This window comes from Giraffa tippelskirchi, chromosome 12 (genome assembly GCF_054371585.1).
Source record: "Giraffa tippelskirchi isolate mGirTip1 chromosome 12, T2T-mGirTip1v1.2.pri, whole genome shotgun sequence".
NCBI lineage: Eukaryota > Metazoa > Chordata > Mammalia > Artiodactyla > Giraffidae > Giraffa > Giraffa tippelskirchi.
The window spans coordinates 11999358-12012640 of NC_137286.1; the positions used below are offsets into that span (position 1 = coordinate 11999358).

The 13283-nt window shown below is 55.2% G+C and overlaps 1 protein-coding gene and 1 long non-coding RNA gene across 6 annotated transcripts in view; one reads left to right on the top strand and one right to left on the bottom strand.

The window, feature by feature from the left end:
* ITPK1 (inositol-tetrakisphosphate 1-kinase) overlaps positions 1-13283 on the top strand; it is a 156607-nt gene that overhangs the window by 94360 nt on the left and 48964 nt on the right. The window lies entirely within an intron of this gene.
* Positions 82-4285, bottom strand: LOC145528941 (uncharacterized). Its single transcript, XR_014070805.1, has 3 exons — positions 4087-4285; positions 1863-1918; positions 82-945 (listed from the first exon to the last, which is right to left on the bottom strand). It is a non-coding gene; the product is annotated as an uncharacterized LOC145528941 (long non-coding RNA).

A 13283-nucleotide genomic window follows, 5' to 3' on the forward strand; every position in this document is an offset into this window, starting at 1 on the left:
GGTCATCCCACCCTGCACGAGATAGGAGGTCCAGGTTCAGAGCCAGGCCATAGAATGACAAACTTGACCTTGACCACGCCGTTGTTTTCAGACGCCTGTTTTAATGTTTATTCTCGGGACTCGACCGAGGAGGCATTGGGGGAGGGGCCCAGGGCCAGTAGAGGCAGAGGAATGCTCAGAATTCAGAGGCTGGGAAGCAGGGCCCTGGGGCTGGGGTTTGCAACACTGGCCTTTCTGCATTTTGTCATAAGAAAACAGGGAAAGGTGATGTGGCCAAGAAGGGGCGCAGCTCAAAGGGTCTTCTCCAAAGGCACAACTCAGGTCCCTGGGGAAGTGGCCTGGGGCTTCATGAGTCAAGATAGATAACGTTTCTGAGATGTTTCTGAACAACTCTAGAGCATTCTGCTCATGGGGATGCTCCCACTAAGCCTCCAGAGCCCAGGGATTGAAAGGAATTCTCAGAGCTGAGAGGTTATGCTTTTTTTTCTGGCTGCTCTTGAGGACAGGTTGGGGATTGGGGTTCTGGGTTTTATGCAGATCATGGAAGCTGGTTGCCATAGAAACCAACTCCCAAGCTGCCGCCTGCCCCCTCACCGTCCCCTTCCTTTAAAAAAAATACTGGCCTCAAGAGGGCTTGGCTTGGAGAATCACGGGGATGATTCAGTTGTTTTGCTGTGCCAAGGTTCTTGTGGAGCCGGCAGCCTGGTGCCGCTGAGGCCCTGACCCGAGATTCAGTTATCAGTGAATAGACCTGGGCAGAGGTCCCTTGGGGGCTGCATCCATGTGGGCGAGTGGGGTTAGGGTGGTGGAAAGCTCCCGATCCCAGTGCTCAGGGGTCTCCTGGCATCCAGAGCGGCTGCCTCGGGAACAGCGAGAACCGACTCACTGCAGCATCCAGAGCCGGCTGTCAGGTGTCTCCTGGGGCATGGTTCTGCTGCTGCCCTCCTAGAATGGATAGAAGCATTACCAAGCAACCATAATCATCTTCCTCGGGGCAGGCGACTCCAGCCAGGTAGAGCTTCCTGGGGTTTTCCCCGAATGAGCTTGCAGTCCCCAGAGGTTTGAGTTTGAACTCTTACCTCTTCTGCTCATCTCCATTAGCTGGGAAGACGTTGAGTCCTTCTAATGGCCCCCAGGCCCCCAATGTGGACTCGAGGACCGCTTTCTCTGCAGCGGCACGCTACTGCTTGCTGAGCACCGTCCACACTCCCACCCTGCCCTCCCAGCCCGGCGGAGAGGCCTGGGCAAGCCAGGAACTGCCTTTGCAGTCCCCCGAGTGATGAGCTAGGAGACACCCCGACCTGGTCCCTGAGGGCCCTGGCTAGAAACTGTCCCACCCCTTCTCACTGCGGTGATAATAAAGACTGTAGGCTCTGACGTGGCCCGTGGGGCCTGCAGTCTGGCCGCGGCTCCGCCCCCCGACCCCGGCCTCATCTTGTCCGACCCGTCCCTTCCTTGCTCAAGCTCTGAGCTCTTTTCCACGTCAGTGCCTCTGCACAGGCTGTTCCCTGGAGTGGAATTCGTCCCCACCCCCAAGGCTCAGGTGCCCCTTCTTGGGGTAAGTCTCTCCGATTAGCTGACTGCAGGCACATTCCCTGTCTGAGGCCCTCAAAACTTTGCACTTTTCTTTCCGTCATTTGGAAGTTTGTAATTCTTTATGCATTGTTCTGGCCAGTATCTCCATTTGATCTGCTTCAAGCTCCCCGGTCTCCTCTTTGCTGCACACACGTCTGTGAAGTTGAAGAGCATCGTGGGCGTGGGCAGCACAGGGCACCCCGGTGGTCGGGGAGGGAGAAAGCGGCTGGGGGTGGGGGGGCTGCTGGGAGCAGGCCCGAGGAGGGAGGGGGCTTGGGCCGACTCACCGGGTGGACAGCGCCTTCTGTTGGCTGCATGCGGGCGTGCCCGCGGACCTGGGGGCCTGCAGGGCGGCAAGAAGTAGGGAGAGAGCGCGTTTCACACCAGGCTGTGGGGCTTAGACTTTATCCTGCAGGCTGGGGGTGGGAGTGGTAAGATCAGATTTAAGCGGGAAGAGAGGCCCTGCTTGGGAGGGGAAATTGCCAGCGCAGGATGAGCTCGGGGCAGTAGGGACCCCACAGTCGTTGGAACCTGGCGGTGTTCTGAGATGGAGAGAGACTCGTGCCATCCAAGGCTCAGCAGTGCCCCCTGCTCACCCCGAGGCCCCCGCTATCCTCAGCGTACCTTGCTCAGCCACGACAGGCCAGCCTCTGAGCAGCCTGGGCCAGCACAGCCCACAGGCTCCCAGCCATGGACAGCCACCAGTTTCTGTCTGTGTCTCTGTTTTTGCCCATCCAGCCCCCTCCCTCCTCATGCCCGCTCCCAGCTGACCCCCGGAGCCCGTTTCTCCCTCCAGGGTTCCCGCACCCACCCACACCCAACGACGCTCTCTTTCCCTGTTCTGGACTTTAATATTCGTGGCATCATATAAGACACCATCTTTGGGAACTTCCTGGTTGCCCAGTGGTTAGGAGCACACATTTTTCACTGCCTAGAACACCTCAGAGAGGCTCGTCTTGGCTCTTAGTCTCTGCTCCAAAGTGACAGGTGCCTGGGGACTCTTAACAGTTCAGTGGCCACTTGGATGCTCCAGGCCCGTGAGTGCCTGCTGGGATCAGAGGAGTAAGAGCCGCCTGCAGGCCCGGGAGCCGAACACGGTGAGCAACAATACCCGGGGCCCTCTTCTTTGAAAACATAAAAAGGTGCTGAAACACGTTCATAGGCATGATGCCCTCAAGACGGGTGCCAGTCGTGAGTGTTGGAAGCATTCACCACCCTTACTGTTAGTGCCTGGTGTGTAAGAGCTGTCTGCCCAGGTGGAGACCTCGGTGACCCCTGAGTCACATAGGCTTATTATTATTGCTATTACTATTATTATTCCTTTTAAAAAATTTATATAATTTATTTCTTTTAAAGGTATTTTAGAAATACATCTTTTAAGTTTTTTCTTTAAATGTGGCCCATTCTTAAAGTTTGTATTGAATTTGTTACAATACCGCTTCTGTTTTGGTTTTTCGGCCGAGAGGCATGTGGAATCTTAGCTCCCCGACTAGGGATCGAACCCGCACCACCTGCATTGGAAGGCGAAGTCTTAACCACTGGACTGCCAGGGACGGCCCTGTTATTATTATTATTCCATGGCAGTAGTACTGCTCTAGCAGCCTTATCTGCAACTATCGGTCCCAGCCAACTTGAGAGCTCTTAACAGTAATTGGAGTCAATGAGACAGTGATTACGAAAGTGTCCCCAAATGGAAGCTGAGCTCTGTGACAGCAGAGCGGAAGAGTGGACTGATTGTAGCCTTAGAGGCAGGGCCGGGTGGGCTTCAGGGGGCCTCTGGGTACAGTGCCAGGTTCCACTCTTCACCAGCTGACCCCCTGGGGCCTCGATTGCCCCCCGGCCTCACCGGGAAGATGCCAAAACAGCAGCAGAAGACAGTGACCTGAGAACAGTGGTACCCAAGCTGAAAGGCCGTTGCTATGAGCAGCGATGATCGCCTCTAAGACCCCAGCTCCGTTTTCCTCTGGCCCCTGCAGCTCCGAAATGATTCACAGCTGTGTTGACTCAAAGCCTGTCGCCCTCAGACGTGTACCGAGCCGCCGCCAGCACTGGGCTGGGTACTGTGTGCGGCGGGTACCCAGTGTAAGTAGCAGAAGCAACAGAACCCCCCAGCCTACAAACCTCTAGGCTGAGAGTTCTCGATTTCCAAACCCCAAAACCCAGGAGCCCAGCGCATCCACAGGACCAAGCTAAGGAACCCTGAAATGACGTGTGTGTACAAGTTTTCCCTACCATTTGGGAAAAATGTTTTACTGTCGGAGGCCTCTAGTCTGATTAAGAAGATAACGTGTAAACCGATCCAAAGTTAAGTGAGTTTCTGTCCATTTTGGGGGCAGCACCTGGTAACCTGTGGACCGTCAGGAGGGGGGTCAGAATAGGAACCCTGAGTGCCAGTGAAGGGTTTAGGCGGTCACCACGGAGCCACAGGAGAGGCCACCGTTTCCAGAGCACATCCCAAGGGGCCCTCTTGACCGTGGGCATTCTGCATCTCGTATCTTGTTTGGTACTTACATCAATCCATGGAAAAATGGAATTACTTCCCCATTTTTCATATGACAAAGCTGAGGCCCAAGGAAGTTATTAATCACTTGCTTGCAATCACTAAGGAAGAAGGTAGCTTGTGTTCTTTTCAAAGATGCCTCAGAGGGGCCTTGGCTGCCAACTGACAGACCCCTGGGGGCTGAGGGCCAGTGATGCCGGGTCACTGTCTGGCAGTGCCAGACTCTCACCCTGCTGGTGCCACCCGGTGATGAAATAAAGGTTGGCTGGGCGGAGGCCAGGGAGGCAGGGCTGGGCGGATCTGGTGGCCCTGGCCCCAGGATGGGATTCCTGGGGTGACTGTGAGGTCAGCCTCCCTGTGACAGCTGCCCTGGGTCAGGAGGCCCCTCCTCCCACGGCGGAGGTGGCCGCACAATCTGGCCATTGTGCACCCAGGCCAGGCCGGCGGGCGGTGGCTGTGAATCGCTCTTTCTGCCCCAGGGAGTGTGGTGCCATCTGGGGCCGTTAACTGTCTGCAGGGCCTTTTCCTGTGGAGGAGGAGGCCGGCCCCCTAGGAAGACGCTGGACGTTATGACCCTGTTACCTGCCCGGAGCAGAGCTGGACTTTGTACAGCAGGGGAAGGGACGCCGCCCTAGGGCCTGAGCTCAGTCCGGGAGTTGGCCGCCGTCCCTCTGTGTGTGTAGACAGTTTTTCACAGCACAGGGTTGGCGGTGTGCTGGCTTTTAGAATGTTTGCTAATAGTACATTTTCCCCAAATGGTAGGGAAAACTTGTGTACAAGTTTTGTGGTGTGTACAAGTGTGTACAAGTTTTGTGTTTGTGTACAAGTGATGTGATGTATACATCATTTCAGGGTTCCTTAGCTTGGTCCTGTGGATGTGTTGGGCTCCTGGGTTTTGGGTTTTGGAAATCAAGAACTCTCAACCTAGAGGTTTGTAGTCTGGTGGGTTCATCATTTCAGGAACATCTATGGCAGGAAGGTCTCTTCCACGCTCCTCCTGGCCTGTTTGGGGCCATGACCTACTGACTTGCTTCTGTGCAACCTGTGTGGTCTGTGTGCCCATGATAAAGGCCTGTGTGGTTTCTTTCAACTTCGTGTAATAAATCACAAAGCCTCTCACCAGCCAAGAGTAAAGCTGCTCTGGTGGCCACGTGCTGGGCCTCTGCCGACCTCGGTCCTCTGGGAACGGACAGAATGGGGCAGGAGGACCTTCCCATGCAGGCTCGGGTCCAGGGCCCTGCCTCAGGCCTCGCACACCCGCTGGCTTCCAGTCCCTGTCCTGGCCTATATCTCTGTCTCTCCACTGATCCGTGAGATCATTTGTCAAATAACCATTATGTCATTTATTCCACGAGCCTCAATTAAGCACTCACTGTGTGCCAGGAATCTTAAAAGACATCACAGGTACAAAAAATAAGACCGATCAGGTGGATACAGCCCCTGTCCCCACAGATTTGTATTTGGTGTGTGTGTGTGTTTACTGATATAGGGGAGGCAGGGTTGATACTAATAAAACACAAGTAAATGAAGGAATTAAAAAGCAGAGACATTACTTTGTCAACAAAGGTCCGTCTAGTCAAGGCTATGGTTTTTCCAGTAGTTATGTATGGATGTGAGAGTTGGACTGTAAAGAAAGCTGAGCGCCAGAGAATTGATGCTTTTGAACTGTGGTGTTGGAGAAGACTCTTGAGAGTCCCTTAGACTGCAAGGAGATCCAACCAGTCCATCCTAAAGGAGATTGGTCCTGGGTGTTCATTGGAAGGACTGATGTTGAAGCTGAAACTGCAATACTTTGGCCACCTGATGCGAAGAGCTGACTCATTGGAAAAGACCCTGATGCTGGGAAAGATTGAGGGCAGGAGGAGAAGGGGACGACAGAGGATGAGATGGTTGGATGGCACCACCAACTCAATAGACATGGGTTTGGGTAGACTCCGGCAGTTGGTGATGGACAGGGAGCCCTGGCGTGCTGCGGTTCATGGGGTCACAAAGGACACGACTGAGCGACTTGACTGAACTGAACTGAAATGAAGAAAAAGCAACTATAGTCTCCAGTGATGGTAAGTTCTGTGCTGTGTGTGTGCTCAGTTGCTCAGTTACGTCTGACTCTGTGACCCTATGGACTGTAGCCTGCCATGCTCATCTGTCCATGGGATTCTCCAGGCCAGGATACTGGAGTGGATTGCCATGTCCTCCTCCAGCGAATCTTCTTGACCCAGGGATCGAACCTGTGTCTTGCATCTCCTGCGTTGGCAGGCAGATTTTTTACCACTGTGCCACCTGAGGAAGCCCATGGCAAGTTCTAGGAAGAAGAAAGATCAAGGCCTGTCATAACCTAGAGATTCTTATCACCTCTCTGAGGAGGTGACACTTAAGCCGGGGCCTAAAAGCCTGATAAGCAGGGAGAGGTTGTGGAGCAGGCCGAGGGGGCTATGTCGTAGGATGGCACAGAGGCCTGTGGACCTGGAATAGGCTGGTGCAGCCCAGCAGAGCGGTGGGCAGGAGTGTGCAGCCCGGGCCTGCGATGGCCACCGCTCAGGAGAGGGCAGAGCTGTGCGGCCGGAAGTGAGACAGTGGTCTGCAGCACCCGGGGTCACTGCCAAGGTCACGACTGGCAGCTACAGCTGTCTCTGTTCTCCTGCAGCCAGAGGCTGGGAAGGCGGGGTGGCTGAGTGCAGGGGTGAGGGGCCCCGGCCTGAGTGGCCCCGGGTCCCAGACTTCAACGGCACCCTGCAAACTCAACGGCACCCTGCAAACTCTGCTGTGATTCCGGGTAACTCCTCTGTCTCCCCACTGACAGGGCAACCCCGAGTCCTGGCTGTAACCTGGCGCACCCAGAGAAACAGGCCAGGGACCCCACAGGCCTCAGGGAGCCCACAGGCCTTGGGGAGCCGAGAGTCCAGCTCTGGCTGGAGGCTGTAGCCTCGGGAGGGGCGGGCAGAGCCCCGTTCCTGGGACGCGGCCCGAGGGCAGGGGCTGCTCCACCAGCTCACCTGAATAGGTGGGTGGAGAAGGCGAACGGGGGTTAGGACAGGTGCTTAGGGAGTGAGGGGGCCGCTGCTGAGCTGGGGTGACACCGAGCTCCTGGGACCAGGCAGCCCCTCTCTGGTGCTCGCTGTGCTCAGCTGTGACGCCGCTGGGACACCCTGCAGTCCCATCAGTGGCCGCTGAGTAGAAATGCCAGCCTGTCCTGGTTGAGAGTCAGCCCCTGGAGAGGTACCTTCTCCCAGCCACACCCAGCCCTTCACATCCTCCACCAGCCCCAAAGCTGGTGTGTGGCCACAGTCTCTGCTCGAGGCCTTGAGCAGTGCCCTGGCACTGTGACAGGGCATGTGACGTTGGTCAGGTGCACAGCCTAGCCGGGCACCTTGCCAGCCTCCAGCGGACGGGAGGTGGAGGACGCCTACAAGTTTGATGCTGAGGTCCAGGGGCAGAAAGAGGGGTATTGTTCTAGTCTGGGGCCTGGGAAGGAGGGGAGAAGGTGTTTGTTGTCTCAGATGGTAAAGTGTTCTGTTTCCTCCGCGCCCTCTCTTCCTCAGCGTTCGGGGTTTATCCATTGGTGGAATCGCTTTTCTTTGTGGACTTTCCATCGGTTCTGTGAACAGGAGTGTCCCCACCATGGGGACCACGGTTGTCTCTCTGATGGCTGAGTGAAGCGCGTGACACTGCAGACCGTCTGGGAAGATGACCCGGGGGATGGACGGTTGTGGGTGGCGTCCGGCTTTGGGATGGGATGAGGGCCTGTGATCTGGAGGCCACTGGTGGGCACTTGGCACACCCAACATGTTCAGGCCCATCTCACCCCGTCAGGCAGTCCTCCCCTAGCCCCCCACCCCGCTCCCCTCTCCCCATCTAGAAGGGGTTTCTCTCAGCTCTATCCGTGGCACGGGTCAAGTACAGTTCAGCCCTGGGTTGCTCCAGTGTCTTGCCCTTCCTGAAACCCTTGTTCTGGGGCTTGTTCCCCAGCAGGGACAGGTGGGGGTTATGGCTGGCGTTCTGTTGCCAGGAAGCTTCCTGAACACTCCAGTGTTTCTCCCACCTTCTCCCCCGGGGACAGTAAGTGCTACCAGGCTATTCATGCACTGTGGTTCTGGTGGGTTCCTTAGGTGTGGCTTGCCCTGTGTCCTCTCTGTCTGGCTCTCCACCATCTAACGTAGCTAGCATGTGCACATGTGGCAAATTTAAGGAGTTTTTTTCCTCCCCCTGCTACCCAGCCATCTAGCCCCCATCTGGGGGGAGGGGCAGCAACCCGGAGCCTTTTCAGGGAGTTCTGTGTTCGGGAGTAAAGGTGATCATCCCATCCCCACACAAAGCCATTGTTTTGTGTGATCTGTTTTGGAAATGGTTCCATAGCAGTCCTTCCTTCAGGCTGCCTTATTCTTTTTAATGGCTGCATAGTATTCCATCAAATGGCCTTAAATCCTTTTCTTAACCCATCGTCTACTGCTGGACACTTAGGACGTTTCCGATCATGTTTTGGAAACGCTGCAGAGAGTAAATATCCTTGAACATACATCTTTGTTTGCCCCCTCTTTCATGTGGGGAATTACGTGGGAAAAATACCTAGAAATAGAAATGCTGAGTTTATGTCTTCTTAATTTTGGCCGTTGCCCAACATCTCTCCATAGAAGTTGTGCCAGCAGCACTCCCACCAAGCAAGTCCTGGCCCCTGTTCCACCCCTTTGGGAGGTGTTTCTAATCAGTTTCATTTGGCACCAAGTCACAGAGAATCCAAGCGTGCCGGGACCTAGCATTCACCTCCTCATCCTGTTGTTTTTTTCTTGCCGGGCACTCAGGGTCCTGGGAAGGACAGTGTGTGAGCCAGGCTCACTCAGCCTGCCTGGGCCTTGAACCTGGTCACCTTGCTACTGTCTAGTGCTCATGCACACCCGGCCTTTCTCCTCCGTACTCCCTGTGCGGGAAGGGCCTGGCCACCTGGCCTGAGCTCCCGGGTTTAAATAACGGGTCTGAAGAGCAAAATAGGCCGAGCGGTAAATTGCACCGTCATTTTCCTTTCAGCACCTCTGCCAGGTCAGACACAATATTGTGCCAAAGGTCAGGCAGCATCTCGGTTCTTCTTGCCCGGTGAAGCCTGGCGCATGTGCCCCCAAGGCCAGCGCTTCACCTGACACGCTGCCCAGGACGTGTCCCTTCCAAGCTCAGCTGCTTAGCCTTGCACACCGCTGGACGGGTCACCGCCAAGCTCAGGGCTGGCTCGTCACTCCCCGGCCCAGAACCTGTTGCTTTAGGATCAAGTCCAAACCCCATGGCTGGTCCGTCTCCAGCTGTCTCTCCCCACTGTCTTCACGTAACCTCCCCTTTGAGAGCTCTGTCCACTCAACCGTGTGGGCGGCCTCACCCCATGCCTCTGTTTTTGCTGTCTCCTCTGCTTGGAATGTCTTTTCGTGTGTCCCATGCCTGTGACCCTTTGTGGCTCGGCGTCACTGGCTTCCAGAAACCCTTTCTCTTCCCCTCTGCCCCTCTCCCCCGTGGCTAGGTTACTCCCCCCACCCACACCCCCAACATGGCAACACTGCCCTACTCTGTATCACCAGTCACCCCACGTCTCTGTCCACTTATGAGCCCCCTGGTGGGGGGGTGTGTGGGATGTGGCTGCTCTGTAGCTGAAGACGCGCACGCGCACACACACACACACACACACACGCGCGCGCGCGCTCTCACTCTCCTTAGTCTCGTGCTCTCTGGGGAGCCTCGGCCTGGGCGCTCTGACACTTGAGAGCTCTCTGGAATACAAACTCGGTTTCATTAAGACCAAGGCGCCTGCTGGTGGGAAGCCCCGCTCTCCCCAGGAGCCATCTGGGAAGAGTTAGAGAAGCAGCAGTGGGTGCGTGGTGTCGTCTAGGTGCCAGACTAGTTTGAGGGGGGATGGAGAGGCATCTGGTGATGGCAGAGAAAAGTCTCGAGCTACACGTGGGCTTAGTTGAGCTGGCGGGTGGGCATCTGTCCCCAGCCTGGAGCCATCAGCTGTCCGTCGCTCGTGTGCCATCCTTCTGGCTTTCTCCCTCTGCTCTGTCCCACCGCCCTGCCGAGGCTGTCCTGTGCAGTCACCGCGCTGTGCACACACTCAAGGGCAGCAGGCCCAGGGCCCCTGTGTACCAGTCTGGCTCCATTCAGTACCTGAAGAGCTGTCTTCTTTGTTTATCACATCGTGGAGCCAACGAATCCTAGAATTTAAGAGCCAGAACAGATGTTATTCTGACTCTTTGGTTTATAGAGCCAGAACAGATGTTATTCTGACTCTTTGGTTTATAGATGAGAAAACTGAGGTCCAAATAGCTTGTGACCTTCAGAAGCACACGTAAAGTTAATGGCGATTCTAGGACCTGAACCCAAATTTCTAGACTCTTCCTGTGCCTTAACTTTCACAGTGTCTCAGGGTCTGGTGCTGAGATCAGGACTGTCCCAGTGCTGTGGCTGGCCTGATAGAAGTGGTCTGCCAGTGATTGGAAAGTAAAAACCTTGGCCAACTGTCAGGGACAGTCGCACAGGTTGTGCATTGCATGCACAGGTCAGTAGACTGCAAATGACACTCTGTATGACTGGACTTGGTGGTCCATTGTATATTCTGGCATACATGAATATATATATTCTGGTATATTCTTAATGCTGCCACAACCTTCTCTTGGCTCCTGGGAGCCCACTCTCAAGGTGTAGCTGCAGGAGTCTCCAGACCCAGCCTTGTTCCAGATTCAACTGCCTCTTTAGACCCTCAGCATATGATTGTTGAGCAACTCCAGGTGCTAGGGTTTAGCTCGGGCCATGGCTGCCTGGCACGTCGTGTGACCTCATGGTACTGGGGCCTAGTGTGGATTCTTCAGGAGTATGTTTGATATGTGGTTTTCTGTAAGCTCTAATAAGCAGGCAGGTATTCGGAGTGGTGTCAGAAGGCTTTGCCTGGGGGGACCTCGGGTCCTGGCCTCGGTTGATGACAGGTGTCAGTGGTTTGCCCAGAGGATTGGTTGCTTGTCCTCCCAGAAAGCTCTGCTCAGCCCGGCTCATGATCTCATCGTCCCCTGGAGCCGCCCTCCCAGTGACAGGTCTCACTCTCTGCAGAAGTGTGTGTGTGCCTCTGAAGGCGGCGTTGCTGCTGACGCTGCTGCGGTCTTCGACCTCCTCCGGGGGCCCATTCCCTCACCCCGCAGCACCCACGGCCACCCGCCTATGCGCCCCGCACGCGTCCTTCCCTCGGTGCCCTGCGGCCCCTCCTCACAGAGGCCGCTATGGACTCCGGCGTCCGGCCGGGTCATTTGCCTGCTCTCCCAGAAAGTGTCTGTCTTCAGATGTGTCAGTTGGTCTGGACCCAGGGTTGGGGACAGACGCAGACTGCCCCAGGTCCCTGGGGGCCTTGGGAAGCAGGGTGAACCAGGCTGCAGTCCCTGGGGTGGTAGGAAGAGCAGGTGAGCCCACAGCCTTTCCTCTTCCGTTAGCGTCTCCCTGAGCTGACCCCACATGCAGGTGCCCGGCCTCACGGCGGAACCACCAGGCTAAAGGCCTCAGCGTGGCTTGGCAGAACATGAGAAAGCCTTATTGCTTTTATTCCTTTTAACATAAATTTTAAAAGAAAGTTTTCAGATCTGAGAAAATGTAATATTTTGCAAGTCACAAAATTAGTTCATGACACCTAGAGTCGAAGACCCTGGGGCCCTCAAGTCCCAATATAGTTTTCTTTCCACTAAACCATCATGACTTGATGCTTAAGGAAAGGTTCCACCTCACCGCATGGTTATCTGTGAGCCCATGTTAAGAGTGCCCAGTCTTTTCTGTTTTATGTAAATAAATAAATAAATAATGGAAAATTCTAAAAAATTCATTTTTAAAAGAATGAGCCTGAGTGATCTGGGCTTGCAGCTAGAACTTGGATGCTTCTTTTTGTTTACCCAGGTTTGCCACACCTTGTTTCACTGACTGGAGCGCTGGAGCCAAAGGGCGTGGATTCAGATCCTAGCTTGGCTGCTTCCTAGCTGGGAGAGCCTGGGCAAAGTACTGAGGATCTCTGAGCCTCAGTTTCTCTGTCAAATGGGGCTGCTCATAGGACTTACTGCATAGGGTTGTTATGACGAATAAAAGGTCAGTTACTGCAAGGTGTAGGACATTGTCCTGCACTTGCTGAGTGTTTAGGAAAAGTTAGCTGCTATCATGATTACTGTTGTAACTGTCAATAGTAGTAACACATCTTAGCATCCTGCCAGGACCCCCATCGTGATATCAAGACCTGAGGAACCAGAAGTTTCCTGGCTTTCACCCACCACTTGGTGTGGAAGGAGCCCGCTAAATGGCCAGGCTTTGTGACATCAGCTCAACCATCCGGGCTCGGGTCATGCTCTCAGGAAGAGCCAGAAGGAGTGAGATTATGCTGAGTAAGCCCAAGGTCACCTCCGTTCCCGTAAAAACCCCCGCAAGTAATTTTTAACAGCCGCAAGGAAGTAATTGCATTTCTTCCTCAGTGTTCCTTTGGTGGCTGTTAACTGAAACACAGACCTCGACTCCTGGGATCCTGGGAGTCTGCCTGCAGAGTGTGTTCTGTGCGTGGCATGTGGAGTCTATCTGATGCCGATGCTTATCTGCTTCTGGAACCACGTGATGACCCGGATTCCAAAATCCCCCTGGGGTCAGCACAGAAGGTTGTTGTCATTCCCAAGGGATCACTGCCACTATGGGTTGATGGCTGCCAGGGCCGTGGAGGGGTGGGGGTGGCGCATGGTGGAACTGGGTCCCATTTTCCCTTTTGGATCCACTTCACATGGGAAGTGGAGTCCTAGACAGGGTGAGCACCAGACAGGCCACAGTGCAGAGCAGGAACTGCATGCAGAGCCTTGCTGTTTAGTCCAGTGCTTGCTTCCCACCTCACCCAGGCCCCCTTAAAAACTGAAGTGTAACATTCAGACAGAGAAGTGTACATGTTGTGAGCAGCGTGATGCCTTTTTGCCACAGAGATAGGCCGTGTACCCAGCACCCCATCAAGCAGAAGAGCAGTGCCACTCCCCGAGCCTGGCCCAGCCCAGCCCTGCCTGGCCCTGCCCTGCCCTGCCCTGCCCTGCCCTGCCCTGCCCCGCCCCGCCCCTCTCTGTCCTCAGTCTTGGGCAGTGAGCGCCCTTCCTGCTTATGGCGCAGAGCTCCTGTCCTCCCACATGACATCCTCCTCCCGGGGTGGGGGACAGGGCCGCTGGAGGGAAGCGGGCTGGTTACC